The sequence below is a fragment of the Bubalus bubalis genome, chromosome 3 (genome assembly GCF_019923935.1).
Source record: "Bubalus bubalis isolate 160015118507 breed Murrah chromosome 3, NDDB_SH_1, whole genome shotgun sequence".
Classification (NCBI taxonomy): Eukaryota; Metazoa; Chordata; class Mammalia; order Artiodactyla; family Bovidae; genus Bubalus; species Bubalus bubalis.
This window is the reverse complement of record NC_059159.1, coordinates 76,325,991-76,344,884: the sequence shown is the minus strand read 5'-3', so window position 1 is coordinate 76,344,884 and position 18,894 is coordinate 76,325,991. Positions and strand designations below refer to the sequence as shown.

At 39.2% G+C, this 18,894-nt stretch overlaps 1 pseudogene; it reads left to right on the top strand.

Moving 5' to 3' along the window:
- The first annotated feature begins 17,059 nt into the window (after nucleotides 1–17,059).
- Nucleotides 17,060–17,964, top strand: LOC102393498 (annotated as a pseudogene).
- Nucleotides 17,965–18,894: the final 930 nt, after the last annotated feature.

Genomic DNA, 18,894 nt, shown 5'->3' with positions numbered 1-18,894 from the left:
TTGTAATTAGTATTGTGACCTCAATAATAATAGTTTGAATTGTGTGAATATATAAAAGAACAGGGGGATAAGATGGTACTATAAATATGGCCACAACAAACACAGACAAATGTATTCAGGGGAGTTTCTTATGGGAATCACTGAGGGCCTGATAGAATCAGTCCCTATTGATTTAAGCAGATAGGAAAGCTGAAGGCTATAAAGATATGGGGCAGATAAAATGAGAAGGGCAGTTTTCTGAAGGTGGACACATACATAGTGGTTTTAAAACCACCTAGCTTTAAAGACCATTCCTAATTTTTAAAGGAATCTCCACACTGTCTTCCACAGGGGTTCTATCAACTTACATTCTCACCAACAGTGCAAAGGTGTTACCTTTTCTCCACATCCCCTCCAGTACCTATTGTTTGTAGTTTTTTAATGATGGCCATTCTGACTTGTGTGAGGTAATGCCCTTATTGTAGTTTTGACTTGCATTTCTCTAATAATGAGCAGGTCAGTTTTCATTTCAATCCCAAAGAAAGACAATGCCAAAGAATGCTCAAACCACTGCACGATTTCACTCATCTCACACTCTAATAAAGTAAGGCTCAAAATTCTCGAAAACAGGCTTCAATAGTACATGAACCATGAACTTCCAGATGTTCAAGCTGGACTTAGAAAAGGCACAGGAATCAGAGATCAAATTGCCAACATCCATTGGATTATCAAAAAAGCAAGTGAGTTCCAGAAAAACATCTATTTCTGCTTTACTGACTATGCCAGTCTTTGACTGTGTGGATTACCACAAACCATGGAAAATTCTTCAAGAGATAGGGATACCAGACCACCTGACCTGCCTCCTGAGAAATCTGTATGCAGGTCAAGAGGCAACAGTTAGAACCAGACATGGAACAACAGACTGGTTCCAATTAGGGAAAGGAGTATATCAAGGCTGTATAAAGTCACCCTGTTTATTTAACTTATATGAAGAGTACATCATGAGAAATGCTAGGCTGGATGAAACACAAGCCAGAATCAAAATTTCTGAGAGAAATATCAATAACCTTAGATATGCAGCTGACACCACCCTTATGGCAGAAAGCAACAACCAACCAAAAGGCCTCTTGATGAAAGTGAAAGAGGAGACTGAAAATGTTGGCTTAAAATTCAACATTCAGAAAACTAAGATTGTGGCAACCAATCCTATCACTTCATGGCAAATAGATGGAAACGGTGGAAACAGTGACAGACTGGGGGGCTCCAAAATCACTGCAGATAGTGACTGCAGCCATGAAATCAAAAGATCTTGCTTCTTGGAAGAAAAGCTATAATTAACCTAGACAGCATATTAAAAAGCAGAGACATTAATTTGCCAACAAAGGTCCATCTAGTCAAAGCTATGGTTTTTTCAATAGTCATATATGAATATGAGAGCTGTACTATAAAGAAAACTGAGTGCCAAAGAATTGATGCTTTTGCACTGTGGTGTTGGAGAAGACTCTTGCAAGTCCTTTGGACTGCAAGGAGATCCAACCGGTCCATCCTAAAGTAAATCAGTCCTGAATATTCATTGGAAGGACTGATGTTGAAACTCCAATACTTTGGCCACCTGATTTAAAGAACTAACTTATTGGAAAAGACCCTGATGCTGGGAAGGATTGAAGGCAGAAGGAGAAGGGGAAAACAGAGGATGAGATGGTTGGATGGCATAACTGACTCAATGGGTATGAGATTGAGTAAACTCTGGGAGTTGGTGATAGACAGGAGGCCTGGTGTGCTGCAGTACATGGGGTCTCAAAGAGTTGGACACGACTAAGTGATTGAACTGAACTGAATAATGATCAATGCTGAGCATCTTTTCATGTGTTTATTAGCCATCTCTATGCTTTCTTTATGGAAGAATTTCTGTGTAGGTCTTCTACCCATTTTTTAATTGGGCTGTTTATTTTTTTATTTTTTTTTATTTTATTTTTAAACTTTACATAATTGTATTAGTTTTGCCAAATATCAAAATGAATCCGCCACAGGTATACATGTGTTCCCCATCCTGAACCCTCCTCCCTCCTCCCTCGCCATTCCCTCCCTCTGGGTTGTCCCAGTGCACCAGCCCAAAGCATCCAGTATCGTGCATCGAACCTGGACTGGCAACTCGTTTCATACATGATATTTTACATGTTTCAATGCCATTCTCCCAAATCTTCCCACCCTCTCCCTCTCCCACAGAGTCCATAAGACTGTTCTATACATCAGTGTCTCTTTTGCTGTCTCGTACACAGGGTTCTTGTTACCATCTTTCTAAATTCCATATATATGCGTTAGTATACTGTATTGGTGTTTTTCTCTCTGGCTTACTTCACTCTGTATAATAGGCTCCAGTTTCATCCACCTCATTAGAACTGATTCAAATGTATTCTTTTTAATGGCTGAGTAATACTCCATTGTGTATATGTACCACTGCTTTCTTATCCATTCATCTGCTGATGGACATCTAGGTTGCTTCCATGTCCTGGCTATTATAAACAGTGCTGCGATGAACATTGGGGTACACGTGTCTCTTTCCCTTCTGGTTTCCTCAGTGTGTATGCCCAGCAGTGGGATTGCTGGATCATAAGGCAGTTCTATTTCCAGTTTTTTAAGGAATCTCCACACGGTTCTCCATAGTGGCTGTACTAGTTTGCATTCCCACCAACAGTGTAAGAGGGTTCCCTTTTCTCCACACCCTCTCCAGCATTTATTACTTGTAGACTTTTGGACCGCAGCCATTCTGACTGGTGTGAAATGGTACCTCATAGTGGTTTTGATTTGCATTTCTCTGATAATGAGTGATGTTGAGCATCTTTTCATGTGTTTGTTAGCCATCTGTATGTCTTCTTTGGAGAAATGTCTATTTAGTTCTTTGGCCCATTTTTTGATTGGGTCATTTATTTTTCTGGAGTTGAGCTGTAGGAGTTGCTTGTATATTCTCGAGATTAGTTGTTTGTCAGTTGCTTCATTTGCTATTATCTTCTCCCATTCTGAAGGCTGTCTTTTCACCTTGCTAATAGTTTCCTTTGATGTGCAGAAGCTTTTAAGGTTAATTAGGTCCCATTTGTTTATTTTTGCTTTTATTTCCAATATTCTGGGAGGTGGGTCATAGAGGATCCTGCTGTGATGTATGTCAGAGAGTGTTTTGCCTATGTTCTCCTCTAGGAGTTTTATAGTTTCTGGTCTTACGTTTAGATCTTTAATCCATTTTGAGTTTATTTTTGTGTATGGTGTTAGAAAGTGGTCTAGTTCATTCTTTTACAAGTGGTTGACCAGAGTTCCCAGCACCTCTTGTTAAAGAGATTGTCTTTAATCCATTGTATATTCTTGCCTCCTTTGTCAAAGATAAGGTGTCCATATGTGCGTGGATTTATCTCTGGGCTTTCTATTTTGTTCCATTGATCTATATTTCTGTCTTTGTGCCAGTACCATACTGTCTTGATAACTGTGGCTTTGTAGTAGAGCCTGAAGTCAGGTAGGTTGATTCCTCCAGTTCCATTCTTCTTTTTCAAGATTGCTTTGGCTATTCGAGGTTTTTTGTATTTCCATACAAATTGTGAAATTATTTGTTCTAGCTCTGTGAAGAATGCTGTTGGTAGCTTGATAGGAATTGCATTGAATCTATAGATTGCTTTGGGTAGTATACTCATTTTCACTATATTGATTCTTCCAATCCACGAACATGGTATATTTCTCCATCTGTTAGTGTCCTCTTTGATTTCTTTCACCAGTGTTTTATAGTTTTCTACATATAGGTCTTTAGTTTCTTTAGGTAGATATATTCCTAAGTATTTTATTCTTTCCGTTGCAATGGTGAATGGAATTGTTTCCTTAATTTCTCTTTCTGTTTTCTCATTATTAGTGTATAGGAATGCAAGGGATTTCTGGGTGTTGATTTTATATCCTGCAACTTTACTATAGTCATTGATTAGTTCTAGTAATTTTCTGGTGGAGTCTTTAGGGTTTTCTATGTAGAGAATCATATCATCTGCAAACAGTGAGAGCTTTACTTCTTCTTTTCCAATTTGGATTCCTTTTATTTCTTTTTCTGCTCTGATTGCTGTGGACAAAACTTCCAAAACTATGTTGAATAGTAATGGTGAAAGTGGGCACCCTTGTCTTGTTCCTGACTTTAGAGGAAATGCTTTCAATTTTTCACCATTGAGGATAATGTTTGCTGTGGGTTTGTCATATATAGCTTTGATTATGTTGAGGTATGTTCCTTCTATTCCTGCTTTCTGGAGAGTTTTTATCATAAATGGATGTTGAATTTTGTCAAAGGCTTTCTCTGCATCTATTGAGATAATCATATGGTTGTTATTTTTCAATTTGTTCATGTGGTGTATTACATTGATTGATTTCCGGATATTGAAGAATCCTTGCTTCCCTGGGATAAAGCCCACTTGGTCATGGTGTATGATCTTTTTAATGTGTTGTTGGATTCTGATTGCTAGAATTTTGTTAAGGATTTTTGCATCTATGTTCATCAGTGATATTGGCCTGTAGTTTTCTTTTTTTGTGGGATCTTTGTCAGGTTTTGGTATTAGGGTGATGGTGGCCTCATAGAATGAGTTTGGAAGTTTACCATCCTCTGCAATTTTCTGGAAGAGTTTGAGCAGGATAGGTGTTAGCTCTTCTCTAAATTTTTGGTAGAATTCAGCTGTGAAGCCATCTGGACCTGGGCTTTTGTTTGCTGGAAGATTTTTGATTACAGTTTCAATTTCCGTGCTTGTGATGGGTCTCTTAAGATTTTCTATTTCTTCCTGATCGAGTTTTGGAAAGTTGTACTTTTCTAAGAATTTGTCCATTTCTTCCACGTTGTCCATTTTATTGGCATATAATTGTTGATAGTTGTCTCTTATGATCCTTTGTATTTCTGTGTTGTCTGTTGTGATCTCTCCATTTTCATTTCTAATTTTATTGATTTTTCTCCCTTTGTTTCTTGATGAGTCTGGCTAATGGTTTGTCAATTTTATTTATCCTTTCAAAAAACCAGCTTTTGGTTTTGTTGATTTTTGCTATGATCTCTTTTGTTTCTTTTGCATTTATTTCTGCTCTAAGTTTTAAGATTTCTTTCCTTCTAATAACCCTGGGGTTCTTCATTTCTTCCTTTTCTAGTTGCTTTAGGTGTAGAGTTAGGTTATTTATTTGACTTATTTTTTTTGTTTCTTGAGGTGTGCCTCTATTGCTATGAACTTTCCCCTTAGGACTGCTTTTACCGTGTCCCACAGGTTTTGGGTTGTTGTGTTTTCATTTTCATTCATTTCTATGCAAATTTTGATTTCTTTTTTTATTTCTTCTGTGCTTTGTTGTTTATTCAGCAGCGTGTTGTTCAGCCTCCATATGTTGGAATTTTAAATAGTTTTTCTCTTGTAATTGAGATCTAATCTTACTGCATTGTGGTCAGAAAAGATGCTTGGAATGATTTCTATTTTTTTGAATTTACCAAGGCTAGCTTTATGGCCCAGGATGTGATCTATCCTGGAGAAGGTTCCATGTGCGCTTGAGAAAAAGGTGAAATTCATTGTTTTGGGATGAAATGTCCTATAGATATCAATTAGGTCTAACTGGTCTATTGTATCGTTTAAAGTTTGTTTTTCCTTATTAACTTTCTGTTTTGTTGATCTATCCATAGGTGTGAGTGGGGTATTAAAGTCTCCCACTATTATTGTGTTATTGTTGATTTCTCCTTTCATACTTGTTAGCATTTGTCTTACATACTGCGGTGCTCCCATGGTGGGTGCATATATATTTATAATTGTTATATCTTCTTCTTGGATTGATCCTTTGATCATTATGTAGTGACCATCTTTGTCTCTTTTCACAGTCTTTGTTTTAAAGTCTATTTTATCTGATATGAGTATTGCTACTCCTGCTTACTTTTGGTCCCTATTTGCATGGAAAATCTTTTTCCAGCCCTTCACTTTCAGTCTGTATGTGTCCCCTGTTTTGATGTGGGTCTCTTGTAGACAACATATGTAGGGGTCTTGTTTTTGTATCCATTCAGCCAGTCTTTGTCTTTTGGTTGGGGCATTCAACCCATTTACGTTTAAGGTAATTACTGATAAGTATGATCCCGTTGCCATTTACTTTATTGTTTTGGGTTCGAATTTATACACTGTTTTTGTGTTTCCTGTCTAGAGAATATCCTTTAGTATTTGTTGGAGAGCTGGTTTGGTGGTGCAGAATTCTCTCAGCTTTTGCTTGTCTGAAAAGCTTTTGATTTCTCCTTCATACTTGAATGAGATCCTTGCTGGGTTCAATAATCTGGGCTGTAGGTTATTTTCTTTCATCATTTTAAGTATGTCTTGCCATTCCCTCCTGGCTTGAAGAGTTTCTATTGAAAGATCAACTGTTATCCTTATGGGTATTCGCTTGTGTGTTATTTGTTGTTTTTCCCTTGCTGCTTTTAATATTTGTTCTTTGTATTTGGTCTTGTTAATTTGATTAATATGTGTCTTGGGGTGTTTCACCTTGGGTTTATCCTGTTTGGGACTCTCTGGGTTTCTTGGACTTGGGTGATTATTTCCTTCCCCATTTTAGGGAAGTTTTCAACTATTATCTCCTCAAGTATTTTCTCATGGTCTTTCTTTTTGTCTTCTTCTTCTGGGACCCCTATGATTCGAATGTTGTAGCGTTTAATATTGTCCTGGAGGTCTCTGAGATTGTCCTCATTTCTTTTAATTCGTTTTTCTTTTATCCTCTCTGATTCATTTATTTCTACCATTCTATCTTCTAATTCACTAATCCTATCTTCTGCCTCTGTTCTTCTACTATTTGTTGCCTCCAGAGTGTTTTTAATTTCACTTATTGCATTATTCATTATATATTGACTCTTTTTTATTTCTTCTAAGTCCTTGTTAAACCTTTCTTGCATCTTCTCAATCCTTGTCTCCAGGCTATTTATCTGTGATTCCATTTTAATTTCAAGATTTTGGATCAATTTCACTATCATTATTCAGAATTCTTTATCAGGTAGATTCCCTATCTCTTCCTCTTTTGTTTGGTTTGGTGGGCATTTATCCTGTTCCTTTATCTGCTGGCTATTCCTCTGTCTCTTCATCTTGTTTAAATTGCTGAGTTTGGGGTGTCCTTTCTGTATTCTGGCAGTTTGTGGAGTTCTCTGTATTGTGGCGTTTCCTCACTCTGTGTGGGTTTGTACAGGTGGCTTGTCACGGTTTCCTGGTTAGGGAAGCTTGTGTCGACGTTCTGGTGGATGGAGCTGTATTTCTTCTCTCTGGAGTGTAATGAGATGTCCAGTAATGAGTTATGAGATGTCTATGGTTTGGGGGTGACTTTGGGCAGCCTGTATCTTGAAGCTCAGGGCTGTGTTCCTTTGTTGCTGGAGAATTTGTTTGGTATGTCTTGCCCTGGAACTTGTTGGCCCTTGTGTGGTGCCTGGTTTCAGTGTCGGTATGGAGGCATTTGATGAGCTCCTGTCAATTAATGTTCCTTGGAGTCAGGAGTTCCCTGGAGTCAGGGTTTGGACTTAAGCCTCCTACTTCCAGTTATCGGTCTTATTTTTACAGTAGTTTCAAAACTTCTCCTTCTATACAGCACCATTGATAAAACATCTACGTTAAAGATGAAAAGTTTCTCTACTGTGAGGGTCACTCAGAGAGGTTCACAGCGTTACATGGAGAAGAGAAGTGGGAGGAGGGAGTTAGAGGTGACCCAAATGAGATGAGGTGGAATCAATAGTGGAGAGAGTGGGCTAGCCAGTAGTCACTTCCTTATGTGCACTCCACAACTGGACTGCTCAGAGATGTTCGCGGAGTTATACAGAGAAGAAAAGAAGGAGGCAGGAGACAGAGGTGGCCAGAAGGATAAAAGGGGGAAATGAAAAGGAGGGAGACAGATCCAGCCAGTAATCAGTTCCCTAAGTGTTCTCCACTGTCTGGAACACACAGAAATTCACAGAGTTGGGCAGAGTAGAGAGGGGTTAGGGAGGAGATACAGGCGACCTGGTGGAGAAAACGGAGAGTCCAAAGGGAGAGAGAGCAGTCAAGCCAGTAATCTCGTTCCCTAGTGAAAAATGGGTCCTGAAGATTGGGTTCTTAAAGGTACAAAATTGGTAACAAATACATAAAAGCAAAAATTAAAAATCTAGAGTAGAGTTTGGAATTTCAAAAATGCGATGTTAATGAAAAGAAGAAGGAAAAGAAAGAGAGAAAAAACGAACAAAGAAAAACAAACAAGGTTGCAAAAATTATAAAGAAACTACAAGTACAAAATTGATAACTAATACCAAAAAGCAAAAATTAAAAATCTAGAGTAGAGTTTGGAATTTCAAAAATACAATGTTAAAAAAAAAAGAAGAAGAAAAATAAAGAGAGAAAACAAACAAACCAACAAAAACAATGTCACAAAAATTATAAAGAAAATACAGGTACAAAATTGATATCAAATACCAAAAAGCATAAATTAAAAATCTTGAGTAGAGTTTGGAATTGCAGATATATGATGTTATATAAAAGAAGAAGAGAAAGAAACAGAGGGAAAAAAAAAGAAGAAAAAAAAAGTCACAGAAATTATAAAAAAAAAAACAACTATATGTACAAAATTGATAACATATACCAAAAGGCTAAAATTAAAAATCTAGAGTAGAGTTTGGAATTTCAAAAATACGATGTTAAAGAAAAGAAGAAGGAAAAGAAAGAGAGAAAAAATGAACAAAGAAAAACAAACAAGGTCGTGAAAATTATAAAGAAACTACAGGTACAAAATTGATAACTAATACCAAAAAGCAAAAGTTAAAAATCTAGAGTAGAGTTTGGAATTTCAAAAATACAATGTTAAAAAAAAAGAAGAAGAAAAATAAAGAGAGAAAACAAACAAACCAACAAAAACAACATCACAAAAATTATAAAGAAAATACAGGTACAAAATTGATATCAAATACCAAAATGCATAAATTAAAAATCTTGAGTAGCGTTTGGAATTGCAGATATACGATGTTATACAAAAGAAGAAGAGAAAGAATCAGAGGGAAAAAAAAAGTCACAGAAATTATGAAAAAAACTATAGGTACAAAATTGATAACATATACCAAAAGGCTAAAATTAAAAATCTAGAGTAGAGTTTGGAATTTCAAAAATACAATGTTAAAGAAAAGAAGAAAAAGAACAAAACAAAACAAAACACGGTCAAAAAATTATAAAATATATATTTGAAGTTTGCTGAAGAAGAAAAAAAAATAGGGTCTTTTTTTTTTTTTTGCGAAGTAATAGTTATAAAAGTGAAAATTAAAGGACAATAGAGGACTTAAAATTTTTTTTAAAAAATTAAAAAAAAAAGAAAAAAAAGAAAGATTGATCGTAAAAATAGTAAAAATATATCTAGGTCTTTCTCTGGTTTTGTTGTGAGTATTGTGGGTTCAGTTCATTTTTGGCTAGTTCCTTGGTCTGACTTATATTTCTCAAGATCTATAGGCCCCTTCCTATGTAGTCCATAGTAACCACAGGGTTTTAATCTATGGCCTGTAGCTTCCAAGGCGTTTCCCTCTGTTATAGCTTCTTCTGTTTGCTGGTCTCTTGTGTCTAGTTCCCGCCCTGACACAAAGGGGACGGTGGAGGACACTATTTTTTTTATTTTATTTAGGCTCACTTGTTCAGCCGCGCTGTGGGGAGGGAGGGAGGGATGCTGCAAACAGATAACACTGGCGTGCGCTCGCAGTGCCTCAGCCACACTGGGTCTGCCCCGCTCGCGGCGCATGTAGCCTCCCTGCCCACACTGCTCGGGCTCTATAGGTTGTTCCGCCGGGAACAATCAGAGGCCGGCCCTGGGCTGAGCTCCCAGGTCCAAGCCGCTCAGGTTCAGGCACTCGGGTAGTCCTCAGAGGCGCAGACTCGGTTGGGCCTGCATTTTGTGCTCTTCCCAGATCCGAGCAGCTCAGGTGATGTGTTTGGCGGGCGCCAATGCTGCGACTTATCGCCTCCCCGCCACTCAGTTATCTGGGTGTAAAACCAGCGCACCTTCTCAGGCAGATGTTGACCGTCCAGACCCCCAAGAAGTTTTAGTTAGCAAAGAAGCCTGCTTACAGTTTTATAGATAGTGTCTCTCTTGGGCTGCGATTGCCCCCTTCTGGCTCTGGCTGCCTGTCACCGGAGGGGGAAGGTCTGCAACCGGCTATCTCTGTTCAGTCCTTTGTTCTGTGCGCGGGCCTGGCGGTGTCTTAGGTTAGGGCTGGCTTTTCGCGTGGTAGATATCCCACAGTCTGGTTTGCTAGCCCAAATTATTTCGCTCAGATAGCGCTCAGGACATTCAGGCCGATTCTTACTCTAAGGGACACAGCCCGTGCCCCGCTTCCCTGCCCAGCCCCCACTTGCTAAAGCCGTGTGCAGGCGTCTGCGCTGCTTCTCCGCTGGGGGAGTTACCATAGGGCTCACAATCTGCGATTTTTAATTGTTTATTTATTTTTTTTCTCCCTTTTATGTTGCCCTCTGTGCTTCCAAAGCTCGGCACAGATTCGGCAGTGAGAAGGTTTCCTGGTGTTTGGAAACTTCTCTCTTTTTAAGACCCCTTCCCGGGACAGAACTCCATCCCTCCCTCTTTTGTCTCTTTTTTGTCTTTTATATTTTTTCCTACCTCCTTTCGAAGAGTTGGGTTGCTTTTCTGGGTGCCTGATGTCCTCTGCCGGCATTCAGAAGTTGTTTTGTGGAATTTACTCGACGTTTAAATGCTCTTTTGATGAATTTGTGGGGGAGAAAGTGTTCTCCCCATCCTACTCCTCCGCCATCTTGGCTCCTCCCCTGGGCTGTTTATTTTTTGATGTTTAGCTGCACGAGCTGCTTTTATATTCTGGAGATTAATCCTGTCAGTTGTTTCATTCACAATTATTTTCTCCCATTCTGTTGGTTATGTTTTGCTTATTGTTTCCTTTGATGTGCAGAAGAACATTTGTTTAAGTTCCATTTGTTTATTTTTTGTTTTATTTCCATTGCTCTAGGAGGTGGGTCAAAGAGAATCCTGCTGTGATTTATGTAAAGAATATACTGCCTATGTTTTCCTCAAAGAGCTTGATAGTTTCTGGCCTTATATTTAGGCCATTCTTTAGCCCATTTTGAGTTTATTTTTGTGTATGGTATTAGAAAGTGTTCTAGAGGAGGAGCCATGTTACTCAGAGTATGGATTTTCTGAATCAAACCCCACTAATCCATAACTTGAAGTAAAAGAATGTGCAATCATATTAAACAATGCAATGATTCAGTTAGATAAAGAGTGCTAATTTCGTAAACATTCTGAACACAGTCTCCTCCTTTTCTGCTCTGAGGATTTTTCTTATCTTACTACAAAAAGGGTCCAAAGTAACAGGTAACTAAGATGGAAAGGATATTAGAAATGGCTATAAGGAGACTGCTTATGTTTATGGGTTCATTCTTTTGGATTTCTTATAGCTCTAATGAACTCAAAGATTTCAAGTTTTCTCTTCAGAAAATTGAAGTATTTTATTAAATGTAGTATTAGCAAATTTTATGGAAATGCAATGAAATCTATGATTGTGTTTGTTCATTTGGGACCTTGTTTATTTGGTAATAGTAATTTTGGCCAATTGTTTTGTTAATTTGGTTTGCTTTCTTTTGGCAGGAACACTTGCAATGCTAGTAAACTATTATTTGAAAGACTGACACTAAGCTTTGTTCTGTGGCCATTAGAGATTTGGAGACATAATTGTTTTAAATAGCCATGCTATTTCAAATTGAGACTACCACTGAAGAAATGGCATAGAGTTCCTTTAGAGTCCACTGGAAAAATCAGTTTAAAAAATCTCTTTCATATTATAGGCCTTAAATAGATTTAGTTCAGCTTCCAATTAAAAAAAAAACAAACCTATATATATTTCCTATAATAGCATAGATTTTTCTTTTTTGGGGTTTCTTTTAATTGCAGTCATATATGAATAAATGCTAAATATTTAATTTAAATTATTCTAAATATATTTTCCTATTGTGTTTTATCTCTAGAATGTTAAAAAAAAATAATAAGGACTTGGGCAACTGAGGTGCTCTGAGGAGGAACACATACCAGTAGGGGTGTTCAGGTCTGGGAACTTGCATATTGCATACGAACATGGGAAGTGGATATTAGTATATCTATTAAAGATAGGAAATACAAAAAAGTGGCCACTGAATTCCTTTCCTGTGCTCCCATGTTGAGCATGACTTTTGTCACTGCTAGCCACTAGACTTTTACTTTCCAAGAAAATCTAATTTATTGCAGATGAAGAAAACAGTAGATTACAGTCTGACAGTGGTTAAGTATATTCTAAGTTTCTTCCTTTTTATAGGAACTGATGGTTACAGGATTTCCTAAGAATGTTTCAGAAAAGAAATTTTAAATGTAGTGACAATATTATATGATATGATGTGACAAGATAAAATAGAATGGAATAGAATAGTGGTTGAGTATATCAGATGTTCACATGGGCATTATGTGAAGAATAGACTATGAGAGGAGAAAGTCAGTCAGCAAACATGTAGAACAAATAAAATTAATGAACAAATATCTCGTAAATAGTAAATGAGTATTTATGATACTTCTGTTACTGGCATAACAACATTACAGCCAATGGACTAATTAGCCATACTTTTCTCTTAGATGCAAAAATATTCATAATTCATTTTAACTGTAAATGCAGTTGTTTTCAATGTTACAGAATTAGGAGGTAATAAGCAACATCCTTGATGGTGATGAGATACCTAGCCAATTACCTCTCTTCACCCATCTATGTCCAATGCTTTTAAAATAATACAAAAGAATATAGACTACTGGACAATAGAAAAACTGTTTTTATAATGACAGGTTCAGTTCAGTTCAGTCGATCAGTTGTGTCCAACTCTTTGCAGTCCCATGGACTGCAGCACACCAGGCTTCCCTGTCCATCACCTACTCCTGGAGCTTACTCAAACTCATGTCCATTGAGTCAGTGATGCCATCCAACCATTTCATCCTCTGTCGTCCCCTTCTCTTCCTGCCTTCAATCTTTCCCAGCATCAGTCTTTTTCAATGAGTCAGTTCTTCACATCATTTGGCCAAAGTATTGCAGTTTCTGTTTCAGCAACAGTCCTTCCAATGAATATTCAGGACTGATTTCCTTTAGGACTTTAGGTTGGATTGCCTTGCAGTCCAAGGGTCTCTCAAGAGTCTTCTCCATTCTCAAACCAGGTTTCCAAAAGACATCTCAGTGAGGGGGAGAAAGAGGCATCTGTGAGTATGGCCTTGCCCTGTCTCCTCAATTTCTTAGAGTTACTCTGGTTTACCTGTTTTAAGTTCTGAGGTTCTGGATTATATTTCACTGAATAAACGATTCCTCTGCCCAAGGGATAGCCACCCCTGCCCCCACCACATAGGGCTATCCAAGATGGACGAGTCATGGTGGAGAGTTCTGATCAAATGTGGTCCACTGGAGAAGGGAATGGCAAACCATTTCAGTATTCTCACCTTGAGAACCCCATGAACAGTATGAAAAGGCAAAAAGAGAGGACATTGAAAGATGAACTCCCCAGGTCAGCAGGTGCCCAATATGCTACTGGAAATCAGTGGAGAAATAACTCCAGAAAGAATGAAGAGACAGAACCAAAGCAAAAACAACACACAGTTGTGAATGTGACTGGTGATGGAACCAAAGTCCAATACAGTAAAGAACAATATTGCATAGGAACCTGGAATGTTCGGTCCATGAATCAAGGCAAATTGGAAGTGGTTAAACAGGAGATGGCAAGAGTTAACATTGACATTTAGGGAATCAGCGAACTAAAATGGATTGGAATGGGTGAATTTAACTCAGATGATCATTATATCTACTACTGTGGGCAAGAATCCTCAGAAGAAATGGAGTAGCCATCATATCAATAAAAGAGTCCAAAATGCAGTACTTGGATGCAAACTCATAAATGACAGAATAATCTCTGTTCACTTCCAAGGCAAAACATTCAATATCATGGTAATCCAAGTCTATGCCCCAACCAGTAATGATGAAGAAGCTGAAGTTGAACGGTTCTATGAAGACCTACAAGACCTTTTAGAACTAACACCCCAAAAAGATGTCCTTTTCATTACAGGGGTCTGGAATGCAAAAGTAGGAAGTCAAGAAACACCTGGAGTAACAGGCAAATTTGGCCTTGGAGTATGGAATGAAACAGGGCAAAGGCTAATAGTTTTGCCAAGAGAACACACTGATTATAGCAACCACCCTCTTCCAACAACTCAAGAGAAGACTACACACGGATATCACCAGATGGTCAATATCAAAATCAGATTGATTATATTCTTTGCAGCCAAAGATGGAGAAGCTCTATACAGTCAGCAAAAACAAGACCAGGAGATGACTGTGGCTCAGATCATGAAATCCTTACTGCCAAATTCAGACTTAAATTCAAGAAAGTGGGGAAAACCACTAGACCATTCAGGTATGACCTAAATCAAATCCCTTATGATTACACAGTAGAAGTGACAAATAGAATCTAGAGATTAGATCTGATAGACAGAGTGCCTGATGAACTATGGAAGGAAGTTTGTGACATTGTACAGTAGAAAGGGATCAAGACCATACCCAAGAAAAAGAAATGCAAAAAAGCAAAATGCTGTCTGAGGAGGCCTTACAAATAGCTATGAAAAGAAGAAAAGCCAAAAGCAAAGGAGAAAAGGGAAGATATAAGCATCTGAATGCAGAGCTCCAAAGAATAGTTAGGAGAGATAAGAAAGCCTTCCTCAGTGATCAATGCAAAGAAATAGATGAAAACAATAGAATAGGAAAGACTAGAGATCTCTTTAAGAAAATTAGAGATACCAAGGGAACATTTCATGCAATGATGGGGTCAATAAAGGACAGAAATGGTATGGACCTAACAGAAGCAGAAGATATTAAGAAGAGGTGGCAAGAATACACAGAAGAACTGTACAAAAAAGATCTTCATGACCCAGATAATCACGATGGTGTGATCACTGACCTAGAACCAGACATCCTGGAATGTGAAGTTAAGTAGGCCTTAAGAAGCATCAATAAGAACAAAGCTAGTGAAGGTAATGGAATTCCAGTTGAGCTATTTCAAATCCTCAAAGATGATTCTGTGACAGTGCTTCACTCAATATGTCAGCAAATTTGGAAAACTCAGCCATGGCCACAGGACTGGAAAAGGTCCATTTTCATTCCAATCCCAAAGAAAGGCAATGCTAAACAATGCTTAAACTGCTGCACAATTATACTCATCTCACATGCTAGTCAAGTAATGCTCAAAATTCTCCAAGTCAGGCTTCAACAATACGTGAACCATAAACTTCCAGATGTTCAAGCTGGTTTTAGGAAAGGCAGAGGAACCAGAAATCAAATTGCCAACATCCATTGCATTGTCAAAAAAGCAAAAGAGTTCCAGAAAAATATCTATTTATGCTATATTGACTATGCCAAAGCCTTTGACTGTGTAGACCACAACAAACCATGGAAAATTCTTAAAGAGATGGGAATACCAGACCACCTGACCTCCCTCCTGAGAAATCAGTATGCAGTTCAGGAATCAACAGTTAGAAATAGACATGGGAAAACAGACTGGTTCCAATTAGGGAAAGGAGTATGTCAAGGCTGTATATTGTCACCCTGCTTATTTAATTTATATGCACAGTACATCAGCTATGCTGGAAGAAGCACAAGCTGGAATCAAGATTGCTGGGAGAAATATCAATACCCTCAGATATGCAGATGACACCACCCTTATGGCAGAAAGTGAAGAAGAACTAAAGAGTCTCTTGATAAAAGTGAAACAGGAGAGTGAAAAAAGTTGGCTTAAAGCTCAAGATTTAGAAAACTAAGATCATGGCATCTGGTCTCATCACTTCATGGGAAATAGATGGGGAAACAGTGGAAACAGTGTCAGACTTTATTTTGGGGGGCTCGAAAATCACTGCAGATGATGATTGAAGCCATGAAATTAAAAGATGCTTACTCCTTGGAAGAAAAAATACAACCAACCTAGACAGCATATTAAAAAACAGAGACACATTACTTTGCCAACAAATGTCCATCTAGTCAAGGCTATGGTTTTTCCAGTAGTCATGTATGGATGTGAGAGTTGGACTATTAAGAAAACTGAGCACCAAAAAATTAATGTTTTTGAACCGTGGTGTTGGAAAAGACTTTTGAGAGTCCCTTGGACTGCAAGGATATCCAACCAGTCCATCCTAAAGGACATCAGTCCTGAATATTCATTGGAAGGACTGATGTTGAAGCTGAAACTCCAATACACTGTCGACTGGATGCGAAGAACTGACTCATTTGAAGAGACCCTGATGCTGTAAAACATGGAAGGCAGGAGAAGGGGACAGCAGAGGATGAAATGGTTGGCTGGCATCACGGACTGTATGGACATGAGTTCGAGTCAAGTCTGGGAGTTGGTGAGGGACAAGGAGGCCTGCCATGCTACAGCCCATGGGATCGTACAGAGTCGGACATGACTGAGCAACTGACCTGAACTGAGAATAAAAGATGGCCGTACTCAAAAATATTTTTAGACTTCTGCCTTCTCTATGGTCTGCTTTGTTGTCTTTTAAGATATAGTAGCTGCATTGATTCATTTATTTGCCTGAGTTTGTTTTAAAACTGTAGATTCCTGGATCTCACCCACAATCCTATTGCCTCAGAAACTCTAAGGAACTTGTAACTTCATACACAAATCCCAAACAGTAATGAGAACAAAGTTGGTTACATGCCTTACCACCATTTCTCTTTCTCATAGGAGGAAATCAGTGTCTTGTTTGAGGAAGTGTTCTTTTGTCTACATAGGCGTCAAAATGGACTAACTGTCTCTTAAGAATTCCTTTCACTCTGCAGCTGACCGTCCGCTGTCCCAAGATGGCGGCAGCGGTGGTGCCCGGGAACCTGTTCAGGCTGCTGAGAACAGCCGGGCGGGCCAAGGTCCGGCAACCGGGAGGCAGTGGCCTCTGCGTGCCCCGCAGCCGGGGTTACGCCTTGCGGTGGTGGCGCCGGGGAATGCTCGTGCTGGGCCCAGCCTGTCTCTCAATTTAGGAATGGCAGTGGGCCTGCGCCCCTGGTTCCCAGGCCATGGTGCTGAAGTAGCTCAAAGTGTGTCTGCTGGAGGATACAGATGTAAGTAAATCAAATATTGTGTAGTGGTTCGTGGAAGACAGGTTTGATCCAAACATCAACCCAACAATAGGACCATCTTTTATGACCAAGATTGTCCAGTACCAAAATGAGCTACATAAATCCTTCATCTGGGATACAGTTGGACGAGAACGATTTCCTTGCCTTAGCGCCAATGTTCTACCAAGGCTCGGCTGCAGCTATAATTATTTATGACATCACGAAATATTTTCAACATGAATGAATTAGGTAAAAGAGCTTCAGCAGCATGGCCCACCCAACATTGTAGCTGTCATTGCAGGAAGTAAGTGTGATCTTATGGAGGTAAGAGAGGTCATGAAGAGAGATGCCGAGACTACGCCGACTACATCCATGCAGTCCTTTTATGGACCAGAGCGAAGAACAAGATAAACAAAAACGGACTCTTTATATAAATTAGTCAAAGAATTCCATCCACTGACGCCAGCCGCCTTCTGGCGGAAAGGGCTTCAAACTGTACAGAGCCTTTGGAGCCTAGGCGGAGCTGCTGCTGACTGGGCCTTGGCCCTGGGGCTCCCAGACGAAGTAGCTGGTCCTGACAGGCCGCGGGAGGTCTGGGCCCCCCTCCAGGGGTCGCCTGCCAGTCTTGGATCTTTTCTGGGCAACTGGGATTCACAGGAATTAACTGGTTCCCTCTCCTCTTCAGAGACTGCAGCAGTAATACGTCAGTCTGTGGACTTCCGTCCTGTAAAGGATCTCTGTGTACCCAGGGACTGCATCGTTGGCTCCTGATGTTGCTGAGAAGGAATGTACAGTTGTGTGAATGGTAGGATGAGATCACTGAGTAGCTTTGTAGTCAAGATTCTATGTCACATTTGTAAAGGAAAAGTTAGCACTTTCATGGTTCTTGAGGGAAGAAAAAAAGTCCTTGTGGATACATTCCTTCCCTTGTTTTCCCATTGACCATTGCCACTGCTAGAGGGAATGATAACATTTAGAATGTATGCAGTTACCACCCTGGAGGGATGGCAGTTAGGATTGTCTGAAGCTGAGGTGGGTTGTTTCTGAGGCTGATGGAGAGGCACCCACCCACGCCGTCTCTGACACAGTCTCCATTGGGCACAGCAGCCCAGGACCCTGTCGCACAGGTATCCCCAGGCACATCACTGGCACCTTTTTAAGTAAGCTCTGACAATCAAGATGGTGGTGGTAGAGAGGCTGCCTGGAACATGTTGAATTGCAGATTCAGTTTAAACTGACTAGCCGTGTTTTCCAAAGAGAAAAGCAGCAGCCTAGAAAGTGGGGTAAATGCTGTCCATTTTTAATTTGATGAGCTGCCTTGGTGGGGGAGACAGGTATCTGTTGCTTAGCACATGTAAAGTTGTAGTCATATATTTATGAGCCCACTGCTTACAGATTATAAATTATGTAAATACATTAATAAATTCTATGCTTCATTAAAAAAGAAAAAAGAATTCCTTCCACTCTGAAACTCATTAATATCACAACCAATGATTTCATATATCTGACAGGATAAAATAACTAACTGGATGGAAAGTGAAAATGAAAGTGAAGTCGCTCAGTCATGTCCAACTCTTTGCGACCCCATGGACTGTAGTCTATCAGGCTCCTCTGTCCATGGGATTTTCCATGCAAAAGTGCTGGAGTGGATTGCCATTTCCTTCTCCAGGGGATCTTCCCAGGAATCGAACCCGGGTCTCCCACATCACAGGCAGACGCTTTACTGTCTGAGCCTCTTGTACATAATATATCTTTAACAATATGTTTTGTCTCACTTAAAAGATTACAGTAAC